The sequence below is a fragment of the Aedes albopictus genome, chromosome 2 (genome assembly GCF_035046485.1).
Source record: "Aedes albopictus strain Foshan chromosome 2, AalbF5, whole genome shotgun sequence".
Lineage (NCBI taxonomy): Eukaryota > Metazoa > Arthropoda > Insecta > Diptera > Culicidae > Aedes > Aedes albopictus.
In genome coordinates, this window is record NC_085137.1 from 421,564,005 (window position 1) to 421,578,595 (window position 14,591).

Here is a 14,591-nt window from a genome sequence, read left to right on the forward strand (position 1 = left end):
CTGTAGCAAATCCTGGGGGAATACTAAGTGGAATTCTTGAAGCAATTCTCGGAAAAAATCAAAAAGGAATCTTTTAAGGAATTCCTGAAGGAACAATTGAATTAATTCAGGAATAAACGCTTGGTATTCATAGAGAAATCCAAAAAAAAAATACAGGGGGTGGCCAAAATGTTTGGGATAGGCAACTTTTTTTCTCTCACAAAAAAAATCAACATGCTGTAACTTTTCATAGAGTGCATCAAAAAATCTCAAATTTTGACTGTTTATCAACCTCTTATATGTGCATCATTGGTACAAATTTGGGCTCGATTGAATAATTTTTCGCGAAGTTGGAACCGTTCAGGTAAAACACTAGTTTTTAGACAACTCATTTTTGAGCTGTCATATCTCGGAAACCAGTGAACCGAATTGAATGATTTATTTAACGTTTATCAACAATATATTGATACTTAATACAACGTTATAAAATGTAATATTTTCTCACGGCGAATTAAGTTATACCGGGTTGAAATTTTTACCCATATAGAGGAAAATAAGTTAAATTTACAATACCACACAAAAATTACTAAATGTGTTCTTCCTTTAATCTAAATAGGCTCTAATATATCTGATTAAAGATAACTTGAGAACAAAAGTGGAAAATCTTTGGACATCAACACTAAAATTTATTGACATTGACGTAAAAAAAATACATTTTTTCGAGAAAAATCCAAAAAGTGTCAATCCATGATAACTTTTTTCAACGTTCAAAAAGTATCTATGTTTTAATACAGTATTGTTCCGATTTTATCACGCCCCTTTTCAAAAATGCTTTTAAATATTCTACAAAATCTATAAGTTTTTTTAAAATTATAAACGTTTCAAAACACGCCTTCAACATTCAGCTTGAAGAAGAGTGGAAACACTTGTTCTTCAACGTAACAGTAAATTAATGAAAAATAAAGGACTAACATGTGGAGGGCGCATAGGGCCCATATAGCCGAGGCGGTAAACGCACGGGTATTCAGCATGACCATGCTGAGGGTGACGGGTTCGATTCCCGGTCGGTCCAGGATCTTTTCGTAAAGGAAATTTCCTTGACTTCCTTGGGCATAGAGTATCTTCGTGCCTGCCACACGATATACGCATGCAAAATGGTCATTGGCAGAGGAAGCTCTCAGTTAATAACTGTAGAAGTGCTCATAGAACACTAAGCTGAGAAGCAGGCTTTGTCCCAATGGGGACGTAACGCCAAGAAGAAGAAGAAGATGTGGAGGGCGTGATAAAATCGGAACATTACTGTAGTTGGTGAAGCAATTGTATATTGTTAGTGTACGTTCAAAATTTCATTCAATTCGCTTCACTGGCTTCCGAGTGTTTTACCCGAACGGTTCTAACTTTGCGAAAGATTGATCAATCGAGCCCAAATTTGATGCACATATAATAGATTGACAAACAGTCAAAATTTGAGATTTTTTGATGCACTCTATGAAAAGTTATAGCATGTTGATTTTTTTGTGAGAGAAAAAAAAGTTGCATATCCCAAACATTTTGGCCATCCCCTGTATAGAAGGAAACTTTGAGAGAATCTTGATGAAGGTGAACTTCTTATTTTTTTGGAGAATTGTCTAATGGAATCTTGTTGCAGAGTTTCTGAAAGGATCGTCAAAAGTAATTCCCGAATTAGTTTTTCTTTATCTTGGCATAATATCACCACTGGGACAAAGCCTGCTTCTCAGTTTAGTGTTCTATGAGCACTACAGTTATTAACGGAGAGTCATTTTACATGTGTAAATCGTGTGGCAGACACGAAGATATTCTATGCCCAAGGTATGCCAGTAAATTTCCATTACGAATAGTTCCTGGACCGAGCGGGAATCGAACCCATCACCAACAGCATGATCATGCTTAATACCCACGCCTTAAGAGTTGTGGCCAAATGGCCCCTCTTTCGTAATGATGAGGCTTTGGAGGAATCCTCGAAGTAGTTCTCGGAGAAAATTCTCCAGTTTTGTTTAACCCTCCTTTGGCATTAGGGTCATTTTTTACCCAAACCGTAAATTACGTCAGCGAATTTCTGCCAGCGTGATGCAAAAGGAAGGTTAAAAATTCATGAAGCAGAGGGAATCCTAGAATAAATTCCGGAAGAAAACCTTCCTCAGGAGATCCTGAAGGAATTCGTGAAGAAATTACGGAATCAATCGTTGAGGAAATTCTTAAAAAGAATTTTCGGAGGAACTCCTTGTAAAAATTTCAGAAGGAAACTTAGGTAGGTTAATTGAAGAAATTCGTGGAAGGTTTTCTGAAGTAAAATATCGACGAATTTACAATAAAATACTTGGAGGAATTTCCAAAACAATCCTTGAAGGTTGGAGGAATTCTTATGGAAAGCCTTGGAGGCATTGCTAAGGGGATTTTTTGTACATTCCTACAGAAAATTAAAATCCTCGAAAGTCTAGCTGAAGGAAAACTTGGAGAAATACCAGAATGAATTCTGGAAGGTCTGCCGGAAGGCATTTGTTTAAAAATTTTGATGGAATCTCAAGCGTATTTCCTGAAAAAACTTTAAGGAAAATCTCTTTTAAGACTCTTGAAGATATGCCTTAAAAGCTGTCTAGAAGATCATTAGTACGGATTCAAATAGGAATCGTAAAGGAACTCGGGGAGATCCCTAGAAGCTCGTGAAGTTCCTAGAAGAGCTACACGAGCAACACTTAAAAAAAAAATCAGAAGCCTCTAAAACATGTACAAGAAATATGGTTACACCTTTTTGGCAGTGACATTCTAGTTCCAAGCATCATCCAACTGATTCTCTGGTCAATCTATGCTCATGTTCATTCAACCGAATTCACACAATCACAAAGTTCACGATTAGTGTGATGACCACATAGGTCTCATCGTATTCAACTTCCATGCAACAGTCGTTAAGTAATTTCACCTTACATCTAGTAGAGGCCTTGTTAGAAGCTACACGTGGTATCCCGCATTCACCGTGGTGATCATCGCCGCACTACAATCATCGCTGCGCTGCTGTTGCAGTTACGTTGTTCCGCCCCGCGTGTAAAAAAGTACAAATTTTCCCATGCAGCTCATCATTTTTTCCCCCCGTAGCTGCAGCAGGCACCTTGATGCTTGATCAATAGCTCAATAGGTTACCTCTCCCTCTATGCATAGGTGAAACCACGTAGGCATCCAGCTCTATAGGTCAGCAGTGCCGCACGTCGCTCGGTCGTACAACTTGAGTGTCACGACATCAACGTGATCGGGTTGGTTGTTTCTGGTCTCGCACTGACTGGTCGCGGTCGTTGGTAATTTTCCGGCACGTTAGGCGGACTGTGTAGAGTGGCCCGTGGCGCTCTGGATGTTGTTCTTCATTGGATCATCTTTTTTCCTGCTTTTAGGCCAAATTTACCAAATTGTTCCAACGCGGCAGCACGAGGTTACCCGGTAACTGCCGTTGAATTGATTTAATTTGCAAGTTTCGTAACATCAACAGCCACCGATGGCACCCGCATTCGATCTGCTTAAAAGGTACAATATTCTCCAGAAGAGGGGTCCAAATTGGTTTGTTTGCCTTAGCATCCACGCAGTGTTTGGTTTCAATGTGACGTCCATGCAGTCGCTCGGTTCATTCCATTCCATTTTCAGGCGCAAATTTCGTTCTGCCCGGCTACGTGGAGATAATTATCACATTTTGTAATCGTGCAGGAAATCTACGGCTGTTCGCTCGAAGGAAACGGCGCTGTTTAATCTACTCTCGTTGCTGCGGTATTTGCTGCATCTGCCGATGGTGGTGGTGGTGGTGCCTCGTGGTCGTCATCGTCGTATCTGCATACAAAACTCCAAACCCGGCATCGGTCGTTGGTTGGTGCGCGATAAATACCTACGACATCAGATAACGGGTTGATGGTGATAATTAGCGAGTCGTGATTTACGAAATTCAGCACGTTGCTTAGTCGATCGTTCGGCGCGGAAAGATCGTCACCTTTTGACAGAGCCGGGCTCGCGGTTGTCAGGTGTATCGTCCCGTGAAATGGCTCTAATAGAGAGCTACTCGCAGTTGATGGAGCGAGAAGATTTTCTCGGTTATGTAAAAGCTAATGGCGCAATCGATCAATTTCAAAGTAGGGCGTTATCAGGCAAATGACACGGAGTTCGTTCAAAATTTGCACAAAATTTGAATAGTGCAGACTGTAATTTCTTCACTAGGCATGAAAAGGATACAGTGCTGTGCAATTTCAGGATGGTTAATGCCTAACGACACTCACTGTGACCCTCACTTCAAACGCCGAGGAGACCCACACTAAAGCAACTCAAACTAACCAAGCAGTATCAGTATTATATTATTGAAACACACGATAAAACACGAAGCTCTGACTGCATGAATTTTTGTTCTACAGTTTCCATTCACATGCATATGGCGTGCTATTCGGGTCAAACTTGATAACGGTGATTCAGCAGTGAGTGTTATTATTTTTAAGTGCGACGGTAACTGATTGATTTATCTTTATTATAGAGACTTTCAGCCCTTTGCTGATTCGTCCCTTCGACGGTAACATGCGTTGGACTGCTATGGAAAATGGCTACCGAGTATTGTTGCCTACTATTGTTGACTATGTGTTATCCAAATGTGTAAAAAATGTATGTATGAACAATTTCAATAAGTAACAAGCTCCAATGGTGTTTACAGTGGTATACAGCTTCGTCATTTGTTATTCTATACAAGCTCGTAATTTTTTTACTTATTCGTTTACTTGGAAGACTCGGGCGCCACATAGGCATCACTGAGCCGAAATCTTTTGTTTTTACATTGGTTTTACATTTTACAATTTATTACTGTCTTAATACTATGTTAGTTTCGCAAGCCGAAGTACTCGCGGCTGTTTCGAGGTTAAAGATTGAAAAAAAAATAAATTGGGAAGGAAGGATGTAGGGGTCTTAAACTAAATTATTATACTAAAAACATTGATGGGACAAATTGTCCATATCTGTAACGGAACCAAAAAGAAAGGACTTTATCGGTAGACAACGACAAGAAGAGGACAACCGGAAGGGGGGTGACGACAGACAGAGGCGAACAACAAAACCAAAAGGCGGACAACGAAAACAAGGAACAAACTACATCAAACTCTGACATCAACACGTTTCAAAAACTGGTAAATCAGTTTCATGTATTCCAAGTCAAGTCCTGCCAACACTTCTCTAACGGGTTTCTGTTGTTTTCCTCGGACCCGGAGAATTTCATGTAGCTCAGATCTGACCTCACGATACTCATTGCAGCCCCACACGACATTTTCGATATCCTGGTAAGCCACGCCACAGACACAGAGATTGCTTTCTGAGAGCCCAATACGGAAGGTATGTGCGTTCAACAAATAGTGGTTGGACATCAGCCGACACATTACACGAATGAAATCGTGGCCTAAATCCAACCCTTTGAACCATGGCTTCTTCGACACCTGTGGAAAGATGGAGTGCAACCATCTACCCATCTCCCCATCTCTCCATTTGTGTTGCCAGCTGATCAAGGTCTCCTGACGGGCCAATGCAAAAAAATCGTCGAAGGCGATTTGACGCTCGCTAGCGCCCACCTTAGCCAGTGAGTCCGCTTTCTCATAGCCCGGAATCGAGCAATGTGAAAGGACCCAAGCTATGGTGATGGTGTATGAGCGTTTGGTCAAAGCACTCAATACTTCCATTCAGGAAGTACGCTGAGTGCTTCATCCGTTTCATTGACCGAACAGCCTCCAGAGAACTTAGACTGTCAATAAAAATGAAGTAGTGCTCAGTTGGAAGAGTGCATCATCGGTTTTTGAACCATCTGTCTGTCCCCGCTAACATGCCCGAACTTACTTGCAAAAATCTGTGAAATACCTACGGAACGAAAAGATTCCGGAATACCGGTGATCTCATCCTTCATAGAGAGATCAAAACCCACTGAGGAGCTGTCGAAGTTTGAGAAGTTGTCACGATTGGTGTTAACCGGAGATGGGCTTATCTCCAGCGTCATGTACCAGTAGTACACACTCATAAAACGAGTTTGAGGGTTCTGTTCGAGTAGCTTTTCGAAATTTTCTATGACCATTGGACTCACAACCTCGCATCGGATGAGGAACCGGAACGACAACTCCGCAAAGCGCTCTGTCAGAGTCTGTACTCCAGTAAGTACCTCTAAACTCATTGTGTGAGTCAAGTTCATGCAACCTAACGCGATCCGAAGGCAACGGTACTGAACCCATTGGAGCTTCAGCAAGTGTGTTTTCGCCGCGGACTGAAAACAAAAGCTACCGTATTCTACAACCGACAGAATGGTTGTTTTTATTATTATTATTATTATTCGTTTATTAATTCAACGGACTTGTTTTAGTCTTATTGAATGTACTTATTCTAAACAATATTGAAACTCATGACATACTACATTATTTCACTTATTTATACATTGGAACGTATACATTAACAAAACAGGGGACAAAAGCAAAAAAAACAACAGAAATCAACAAAAAAAAGCGCACGTATTACTAAAAATACACTCTAATGGGACAAATTACACAATATCGGGTTTCCACGTGCATTCTCTTCTTCTAAATTCACGAAACTTAACGTATCTTGGCCATGTAGTTGACATCATTGCAGTCGCTTTCCATTTGCAATGCAAGATTACTTTAAACGAGACATAATCAAGTGCGCTACAATCAACCCATCGTGGAACAAGCTTTCTAACATTCCTACACTCAGCATCACAGGCTCCTAAACATCGGGCGACCATCAGTTGGATATCCTCCTCGGAAACGTTCCCATCTATGTTTGTCAGCAACAATGCGAAATTTTCATCTCCTACAGTCGAGTCCGTGAATCGTTCCGAAACAATAGGTACACTTGCACTTGGCGTTACACTGCTATCGTTTATACCGCTCATTTCTCTATCGGGTTGCCGTGATGAATTTGGGGTCGAGTGACGAATCATCTCCGTGTTCGGATGGCAGCTTGCAGTAGTAGTTAGCGTGGACAGTAGTAAACATTCAACTTTTGCCTTTAGCTCATCGACATCGCGTTGTAGTGCATATTCTTGCTTTTGACTGAGTGAGTGATCGGGTCGAGCAGATGATTCTTTAGCACTCTCGGTTCGTTCGTTTCTCCAACAAATGAATTCGGCAAAACAGTCATCACACAGCCAAAAGCTGTTTCTTTTTGGAGGTGACACAGCAGCTAGATCAGCATTCTCCAACCCAACACAAGCAGCGTGATGTATGGAGGCACACAACCCATTGCAGTGAATGAATGGCTGACTTCTCGTGTCCACTGGAAGAACGCATTTCTTGCAATTCATGGCGATATTCAACAGTCAATATTTCCTTGTTTTCTCCACAAAAACGGCGAGGAATCGGCAGATAAATAAAACAACAGTTACGGTACCAATGAGGTCGTGTTTTCCAGGTAATTTAAACAATTTATAGCAGCAAATTCAACGGCAACTGAGAAAATCTCGTTAGACGACAATAGAACGTACACCGACCGAATCGACAACGACACACACAAAATGTTTTAAAGTACCCCTAAATTACTGGCACTTGCACTAATTTGTATAGAGAATCTTTTGTATAAAGTTGATTCGCTTTTGGCACTTCTGTATCAGATACACAATGTGCTTCCCCCAGGTACATTTGGAGTCGAACCCGACGCCGAGATATTGAGAAGACATGCTATGAGTGATTGTCTTACCCATCAGAACGGAAACTTAGCCGGTTTATGTTTTTTAGAAAAGACAACCATCTCAGTTTTCTCCGGAGAGAACTCGATACCCAGCTTGAGAGCCCAAGTAGACAAATTGTTCAAAGTATCCTGTAGTGGTCCTTGCAGATCAACTGCTATTGATCCCGTTACAGAAACAACACAGTCATCCGCAAGCTGTCTTAACGTGCAATTTCCCATGAGACAATCATCTATGTCTCTTACATAAACATTGTAAAGAAGGGGGCTTAAACATGAACCCTGGGGAGTCCTATGTAGCTAATTCGTGAAACTGTCAAGTCGCCATGAGCAAAACTCATCTGCTTCTCAAACAGCAAATTATACGAAAAGTTGTTCATAATTGGTGAAAGGCCACTTTCGTGCAGTTTGTCGGAAAGAACATCGACACAAACTGAATCAAAAGCTCCCTTAACCCTAAAAGGGATACCTTCATGGCCTCAGTTTCGTCACCTCGCTGAGTGTGTTCCATCAAAGACGAGCTCTGAAAGGCGCCTGGGGTCCAATGGACCCCAGGTATCCCTTTTAGGGTTAATATCCAAAACCACTGAGCCCATTTGCTGCTTTTGAGCAAAGGCCAGCTGAATTTCTGAAGAAAGTAACGTAAGACAGTCGTTCGTTCCTTTGCCTCTGCGGAAACCAAACTGTGTATCTCACAACATCCCACTCGATTCAACCCATTTGTCCAGTCGAAAGAGAATCATCTTCTCCACAACTTTCGTAGAGCGGAGCGGACCTGGTGTGATGGTTAGAACACTTGACTATCACGCCGAGGACCTGGGATCGAATCCCACTCCCGACAAACTCGCGAAACGTGAGTTCTTCCTTCGGAAGGGAAGTAAAGCGTGGGTCCCGAGATGAACTAGCCTAGGGCTAAAAATCTCGTTAATACAGATAAAAAAAAAAAAACTTTCGTAGGCAAGACAACATCGCTATTGGACGGTACGAATTATGATCTGACGGGGGTTTCCCGGGTTGTTGAACAGCTATCACTCTCACTTGTCTCCAATCATCCGGAACGATGTTGTTATCCAGGAACTGATTGAACAAGTTCAACTAGCGCCTCTTAGCGACGTTGGGGAGGTTTTTAAGCAAGTTGAACTTGATTCGCTCCATTCCTGGAGCGGAATTATTACATGAAAGAAGAGCAAGTGAGAATTCAACTATCGAAAACGGCCTATCCATGTCGTCCCTATCTTCGGAAACATCACGAATTGTTCGCTCCACGGGTACGGAATCTAGACAAACTTTTTTTGCGAACTTGAGGATCCATCGAGGAGAGCTTTCTCGATCCTCGTTAACCGACGACGCGTTACGCATTCTTCTTCCGACGTTCCAAAGAGTTCTCATCGACGAACCAACGCCAGTAACCGCTTTTCTTCGCCTTGACCAAGTTCTTAAACTTGCTTTCAAGGGAAGCATACCGCTTAAAGTTTTCGACCGAACCGCGTTTCCGAAACTCTTTGTCGGACGTCGCGGATTTCTCGCGATAGATTTCTGTACACTCACTATCCCACAACGGATTGGGGGGTTTCCTGCGAACCGACGGACCTGGCACTGGTCGGCGTTGTGCCTGAAGCACGCTACTGATGATCAGTTCTGATAGAAACTGATACTCTTCCCGCGGTGGAAGGACTTCTACCGATTGCTCACCGTCGATAATTGCTTCTGCGTACTTCTCCCAGTCAATGTGCTTGATGAGGTCGTAGGCGTTGTCGATAGATGGAAGTTGACGTGACCCATTGGAAATAGAAACAACAATCGGCAGATTATCACTACCATGGGGATCCTGGATAACCTTCCATGTACACTCCAGCAATAGTGAGCTCGAACAGATTGAGAGGTCTAATCGGCTGTTTCTAGGACAGCAATCTTGAGCTGGAGGTGCCACTCGTGTAACTTCTCCGGTATTCAAAATTGTCATGTTGAAGTCGTCACAGAGGTCGTATATCAAAGTTGAACGGCTGTCATCGTACAGTTCCCCCCAGCCTGTACCATGGGAGTTGAAATCTCCCATGAGCAGCCGAGGCTCAGGCATAACCGAGCAGATGTGGGCGAGATCCCTGCGAGATATCGCAGTTCTCGGAGGAAGATATATGGAGGCAACGCTGAGGGTTTTATCTCGGATAGTCACCTCACATGCGACGGCTTCAATGCCTGTCATCGGATGAAAATCGACTCTGTAAAATGAGTGCTGATTCTTGATCCCTAGAAGCACCCCTCCATACGAGTCGGATCGATCAAGGCGAATGATATTATAATCGGGAAAAGGTAAGGTTACATCAGATGTCAGCCAAGTTTCGGATAGTGCAAAAACATCGCATTGTAAATTGTTAACTAAAAATTTAAAAACGTCTAATTTCGGTGTAATACTACGACAGTTCCAGTGTAGAACAGAAATCGTATCTTCGACCTCGGTGGTTAAATTAGCCATCGAAAGATACACAAGCTCGTAAATGATGCAGAGTTTGTCAATTTTAAAACAGTCAACGTTCTACAATTTCCAGATGCACTTCCAATCACAGTGACAAACCGGAAAGCTAACGGAGACCTTAATGGCTTGGTCGCACTTTAACAAATGTACACGTACCTCCACGTTATTCATTCTCTGTCGTCATCATTCCAAACGCAGAACTTGCTCATCGGTCATTTTGCCCGTTTCCCTTTCCCACTGCGCTGGCCGTTTATTTGTGTTTATTATGCAACGCTTTCCAGCTTTCATCAAACTGTCGTCGTCCGTCTCACATGAACGACGACTGTCGTCCACGTCCAGCCAGCATATTAAAAGCCAGGGGGGAAATGCTTGCAAGCGCGGGCACGCGCGACCGGAACATATGTTTTGTTTTCGGGCTATTAAACGGATTTGCGTGGCCCAAAAGCGGACAAACCGGCGGCCACCAATAGTGCCAGCACCGCACCGAACCGTTCCCGGAAATCTGCGTTTGCGGCTTCGTGCCGTTTCAATTACAACAGCTCTGCAAACAGATGGCCAACGGGCACCAACTCGTTCGTCACTTTCTTGTCTTAGGTCCCATCAAGATGAAATTAGTGATGGTGTCACAAACTGTAGCAACGCTAGCTTTTAGCAGCAGACAACGATCGGCGACGTCGTCCAACGATCACGGTCCAACGCACGCTGGAAAAAAGTGGTTTTCACCATTTTTGGGTGGCCCGGGGAGCGACTTAGTAGCTATGGTTGTGGTACGTTGTTTGCGGAACTGGTGCGACGTTTCGTCACCGGCGTAAGTAGGAGAGCCGGGGGCTATTTGCTCCCAGAAAATACTTTGTAAAGTGTACATGAAGACTTGATTGGCGCTGTAGTGAGTGAGCGTTCAACTAATTAGAGTGAAGCGGATGAACACTTGGTGAGCTCGTTTCATGCAATTTTGACTTTTGCCAGCGTGTAAGTATTCCGCTTCCTCACACGCAGAACGAGTGACACTGCGTTAATACATAATAATTATCAAATTTGATAGATTTAAGCATTTTATGTTAGTATGAAAACTTGCATGCAACTTTTGGTGGATGACTTGTATGGGAAATATCATACCTATCATAAATCGCTTAAAACTATCAAATTTGATTAGGTAAAACGAAATATTTTGCATGAGTCGTTAATTTAGATGCTAATTGACCAATTAACCTTTTGATTGCTTAAAAAAATTCCTTTCTTAATGGCTTGCAGTCAAAAAAGCCCAAAATCGCATATTTTGCCCTGGAAATTGAGGTATAGCTCAAAATTGTGACGTGTTAGAGCAAATCTTAGCCCGCATTCGGATTCAGCGGCCCAAAATCCTTCGGAGACCCATAAGTTTGCTCTTGAGACAGACAAAAAGTTATTTTTTGTTACACTGTGTTATAAGACCACCGAGAAGACCACAAGGATTTATTTCATCAACAGCGATTGAAACACGTGATATCGGTCTATCCAGCGTTGTACGTATCAGCCTAATTTGTTTTGCCGGAAAATCATGTCCTGACGTTGCCTGTCAAAGCTCGTTACATTTCGCTGAATCGCAAGCTTCAAAGTTTTGAATTACGGTATCGTCAACAGGGGTCACAGCTCCCTCAACCTTATGACGCTTATGAATTCCGTAGAAATGCTAAGGCACACCGCGATCGCACGGTTTCGCTACCGCCCGCCCGTCACCAGCAAAATATCCGTAAATTCCAGTTCGTCGCTCGGTGACCAAAATTACTGCCCACCGAATGGCTCTCGTTCGGATATGAGGTAATTCTGCGCGGGCCGTTGCTATGTTGTTCGACGGCACGCCAATGAATTGAACCAAACCAACAATGGGCGGGTAGCATCTTGGCGTGGTGTGATGGAAAACCAATTCTTTCGTGGAGCTTTGCTTCTCCGCATTGATGATGGGGGCCAGCAGAGAGAATAGAGAAGCAATTAAATTGTGATTGCGCCATGCCATTAGATGAAGCTGAAAGTGTTTCGGGATTTGAGGGAATTCGGGTCAGTGGGGAAAACATGGTTTAAAGGCCGGAATTCTAACAGTAATACACTATTATGGAATACTAAAGTGGCCAAAAAATCATATTTGAAATAATCCCGGGACTTTTCCAGGAAGGAATTCCTGAATAAATCCATGGAGGAACACTTGGAAAAAATCCGGAACGAATTCCAGCACAAATCCTTGAAGTAATCTCGAGAGCAATCCATAAAAGAATTCAGGAGTAATGCTTTCAATCCAAAGATAATCTTGTGGAATCCCTGAAAGAATTCCGGAAGAAATCTTAGGATAAATCTAGCTAGGAATTCTGAGAGAAATCCATACAGTACTCCCGAAAGGATTCTTGAAGAAATCGTTTAAAAAATGTAAAAGGGTTGTGGAGCGGACTACTACGCCTAGGACCTGTGATCGAATCCCACTCCCGACGAACTCGCAAAAAAAAGTGAGTTCTTCCTTCGGAAGGGAAGTACAGCGTGGGTCCCGAGATCAACTAGCCTAGGGCTAAAAATCTCGTTAATTCAGCTAAAAAAATGTAAAAGGGTTCCTTTAAAATCTTAGGAGAAATCTGGTAAATCCTAGAAGAATCACGAGTAATACCTGAAAGAATGCTGCAAGCAATGCCAGATGAATACTTGGAAGGAATCCGTGAAGAAATTCAGGGAGAATTCGCTGAAAGAATCTCTAAAAGAACCTTGATTTTTTGAAAAATTTCCTTTGAATATGCTAGACGAATCCATGGAAGAATCCCAGAAAAACCCTGAAGTAAATTCCGGGAGAAATCCCTAAACGAATATCTGCAAAAAAAACACCTGTGAGAAAATCAATGAGGTATCTGTGAGGTATTCCCGAATGAATCCCAGAAGAAATCCCGGAAGGAATGCCTATAGGAATCCCGGGAGAAATCCTAATAGGAACCCGAAAAAAAAACAGGAAGAGTTTTGCAGGAATCCCTGATGCAATCTCGGTAATAATCCGTGTGAGAATTCCAGAAAGAACCAGGAGAGAAATTTCGGAAAAATATTCGGGATAAATTACAGATATACCTGCAATTATTAGATTTTTTTTTCAAAATGTCCAAAAAATGGTTTTACAGAGTCTCGAATAGAGTTTTTGGTGGAAACTGGCGGATACGAGTTTTTTATAATTTATTATTAAATCTCTAAATTAGATTTAAAGGCAAAAAAGGACTCTGAGGGAATCCTTAATATGAGGTCTTATGTTAAGAAATCAGAGACGAACCAGCCAAGGGCTGAAAGTCTCTCTAATAAAGACAAATCAATCAATCAATCAATGTTAAGAAATCAAATTTCTAACGGAATTTCTAAAAAAAATTTTCCCAGGACGCTACAGAAGTGTCAAGTGAATCTGCTAACATAATTAAAAAACTGGATGGAACTTTTGTCGCCCTTTTGAAAAGAGAACGATTTCATAAAGAGAAAAAAAAATCACTCAAAGGGGCTTTTCCCTCTTTCTATTTTTTTTGTTGAAAAATAAAAACTAAACTAAAACTAACATTTGTTGCCCGTTAGATGTTCTAATAGGTATTTGGAAAAAGTCTTGAAAAAAAAATCTGAAGAAACTCCTAGAATGGGCTCTTTTTGGACAAAATAATAATAGTATAATAGAAATAATAGAAGAACTTAAAGTGAAATGGATCATATGATGAGAGAGTTCCAATGAAAATTGTAGCGAATTTCTCGAAAACGTTTTAGATAGAACTGCAGACGTGGAGGGTTTCACGAATATCTGTTCAGGATTTCTTTTAGAGTTCCTCGATGGTTTCTTTCTGGAATCATTGAAAAATCCCTTCAACACTTCGTTCCTGAATCGAGTACTGAATTTCAGTCATTCTTCCTGGATTTCTTACAGAGATAGTTTCTACAGTCTTCTTGGGATGCCCTCTTGAGCATTCCTAGATTTCTCTAAGAAATTCCTCCTGAATTCCTCTTGGGTGTACTTTTGGATCTCTGCCTGGATATGCTTACTGGAATTGTTTCTTGAATCCTCCAGGGATTTCCCTTGGAGTCGTCCTACATTTCCTTTAGAAATTTCTGCAGAGATTTCTCTCCTCTAGGACTGCCTTATTAAGTACCTTCATGAATTTCTTTTAGGAATCTTTCAGGGATTTCTGTTGAAGTTCTTCCAGGAATTTATTCTGCCGATCCCCCTGAAAATCTACTACAACACCTCCAAGGGTTACTAAAGCCCACTAAGTTATGTAATTTCATCTGAATTTTCTTAAAAAAATCCTTTGAAATCCCAACTGAAATGCCTTCCGGGACTCTCTGTTGAAGTGTTTGCCGGAGTTTCTACAGAAGCTTCGATAAATTCTTACCGGAACTCCAGAAATTTTTAATGTGATTCCACCCGCAATTTTACTAGGAATTACTTCTGAAATTA